A 3535-nucleotide genomic window follows, 5' to 3' on the forward strand; every position below is an offset into this window, starting at 1 on the left:
AGTCCAATGTGAATGTACAGTAGGTTGTTTGGCAATCAAATTCGGTTTAAGGACGCCGCCATCTTTTAAGCTAAACCACGGTTTTCTGTTACCGACAATAGAGGGAGCTATACTCCAAGAGCCGTCGTGTAAATTCATTATTGGCTCTTTATGCGCCCTGATCCCAATTTCATCGATCTGCTCCAGCAGAAAAAAAATAGTTAAGCAGCTTACCAGAATAAGGTTACCCGCCAAATTAAAAAGTACAATTTGTGACTGGTATTTCTTCTTACAGCAGTGAACTTCAAAGTAGTAAAGGCAGTGGACACTATTGGTAATTACTCCAAATAATTATTATCATAAAACCTTACTTATTAATGAGTAATGGGAAGAGGTTGATAGTATAAAACATTGTGAGAAACGGCTCCCTCTGAAGTGACATAGTTTTCAAGAAAGAAGTAATTGTCCACGAATTTGATTTCGAGACCTCAGTTTTAGAATTGAGGTCTCGAAATCAAGCACCTGGAAGCACCGTACAACTTGTGCAACACGGGCGTTTTCTTCCCTTAGTCTCTCGTAACTTGGACGGCCAATGTGAGAGGGCTGGTCTTTGACAATACCAAAGGTGTCCACTGCCTTTAATCAATAATTAAGTTATGCCTAAGCAGCTCTATGAAATTTTTGCCCTGATGGCATTTAATTTGGGTTAACAGCTGATCATTACAATTATAGCCCCCTGAAGTAGCCATTCTACAATAATCTCAAAAAAGCAATTATGGCGCAGTTGTTAACTGGGGATTAATTAAACAATGGTGATTACGATATTACATTAAAACGTCAAATCATAATATTCTGAGGTTTTTTAATTAGAAAACCCTATAATTATATAACACAAGGTCGTACAACTTGATTCTTTTGAAGACGAGCAGTGTGTAGTATCGAAACGTCGTGACCAAACCGGCTCTTTTCAGAGATTAACACGTGGTTGTATCCCGCCAGTTTACTATTTATTTATTAAAAAGTAAGTCTTGTGGAGTAAACTTGCATTAGAACAAATTGTAATAAAAGGATGGTAGACACTAGAAACTACGAGCTGGGTCAGCGGGAACTACAATGTACAAACAATTTCAACAAAATGCTTGATATCCCAATGTTATTGTATTCAATGGTTCATTGTCCTATTAAAAATAAGTATTACTGTCACCAATTTTCTTGGTGATTTCTTGAATAAATATTTCAGTTTTGAAGCTAATCGGTTATACATTTTTATATCAGCGCAATCCTCCGGATATTATTTCAAACTCTTGGATAAAGTCAGGGATATAGGAACTGCAGACGTTAAAACTATACAATTGCTTGAACGATTTATTTCTTCAAACGTGCAAAAGATGACGTCCATTTAAAGAACACATGCACTTTTCGAAACCGCGGCTTCTGCTTTGGATTCGGCTTCAGGCTCCGTGCTCTCGTCTGAGACCCTGGCGCGTGTACGCAATGCATGCGCAATTGTCCAAACAATCGCGGGGCCAAGCTAGCCCGAGCCGAATCAAAAGCCGAAGCCGTGGTTTTTAAAAGGGTCATAGACTACTTGAATATAAGATCTTGGTAGCTGGATGGTGAGGTTTCTTTATGGCCAGTAGAAGCAGCTTGCCCGTGTAGTTGGGTTTCCATTTCCTCATACGCATTTGCATCTTCATCTGGAGCTGTTTGAACTACACGGGTTGAATTATAGGATTGGCTTTGGATCTTCTTTTCGTCACGATAATGTACAGGAGTGACGCGATGAGGAGCAAGATGGCGACAGCAGCTAGTGGCCACCCTACTATTAAGATGACTGTAGAGTCCGTAGATCCTGAAGAAGGGTTCTTACTGTCAGGATCGGGATCTTGCTTCTTGGTCGGTAGAGGGGATGGGGTATCGGGTGCAGATGTTGTAGACTGTCGGTACGGTCGATCTCTCGGTACGGGTTCGGTGCTGCTGATTGCGAAGGGTATCTGTAGGTGGATGGGAAGTGGTCACTGCCATTTGAGATGTCGATAACTCATCTGTGGTCATGAAGTAACATGCCACTGGAAGTATTTCCAGTAACTGACGTGGCTCCGCTGAACACCATACATTTCACTGCAGTGCCGTTGTCTCTCATTGTCAATCTCTGCATGGTTAATATTTTATTGTTATCAAGAAACGCAGTTAAACGATCTTCTGCCATTAATTCACGCCAAGATCCCTCGTGATTATTGTACGTTGATTTAATATACCAAATGTATGTTAGTCCGGAGTCAATGATTGGTCGCGTTTGGCAACGAAATTTGGCATTTTGATCCACTTTTCCCTCAATCTGAGACGGTGTGACAGCTGTGTCGATCGGACCAACTACCAGTCTAGCCACATTGGAATCTTCGAGTTGTACTACAGGCTGTAATTTGAAGATATAACAGCTGTAAAATCCCTCGTCAATCGGTTGTAGATTGGTAATGTGAAAAGTCCATGTACAGCCTTTTAACGTGATCGTGTACCTCTCTTTATTGTTGTACACACTGGTCCAATCAGATAATATTATTTGCAGGGGATTCTACTGTTGTTTTAAGTTTCCAATACATGTGGTAAGAGCTCTTTACATTACACCATACATTCTGTAGCGTGCAGCTTAATGTCACATCACTTCCTTTCAAGGCGAGGGTGTCAACTGGGTGAGTCTGGAAAAGTGAGGGGTAGCTTTTTCGCCGCCCTTGTTGCGCATATTTATGCCACAGACACGAAACAATTATAAACGTGTAGCACATGAATAGGGCTTTCCTATGGTGTATAGTATGTGCGGATCAAAACATTTCTTGGGGTTCAAAATAACCTTCGTAATTTGAATTTCTCTCCAGAATGGCTAATATTGACGTCCGGAAAACACTCTTCGTGCCAACCATTCGGAGTAGGCTTGCTTAAACGTATTTTTGAGGACCACGGAGTTGATGCAGGGTCTCCGCAAGGTAATCATCGGATGTGGTATTTTTCAAGCCACACACAGGTACCCAGATTATTTATCTAGCCTACCAAGTTCAGGAATAATGGTCAAGTTCACAGACTCTGAGCGAACTTGTATGCCAACCATTTTCGGCACCCCGTCTCCTGGCGTTTTCAAACTTGCCCAAAATTGCCGAAAATGGCTCCCTCCTTTGTCGGCTTGCATCGCTTAGATCCATGCCACAGACATAAAACAAAACACGAAACTGTAGCCCATGATTAGGGCTTTCCGTTGGTGTATAGTATGTGCGAATCTAATAATGTCTTGGATATGATATGGGCTTCCGTGTACTGTCATTATTTGAAGAGAAACTTACTTTTTTAGCCTTTTTCTCCCTTGGGGTGAGGGGTAGTTTTTTCGCCGCCCTTGTTGCGCAGAATTATACCACAGATACGAAACAATTATAAACGTGTAGCCCTTGAATAGGGCTTTCCTATGGTGTATAGTATGTGTGGACCAAAACATTTCTTGGGGTTGAAATTAAACTTTGTACTTTGAATTTCTCTCCAGAATGGCTAATATTGACGTTCGGAAAACACT

This window comes from Asterias rubens, chromosome 9 (assembly GCF_902459465.1).
Source record: "Asterias rubens chromosome 9, eAstRub1.3, whole genome shotgun sequence".
Lineage (NCBI taxonomy): Eukaryota > Metazoa > Echinodermata > Asteroidea > Forcipulatida > Asteriidae > Asterias > Asterias rubens.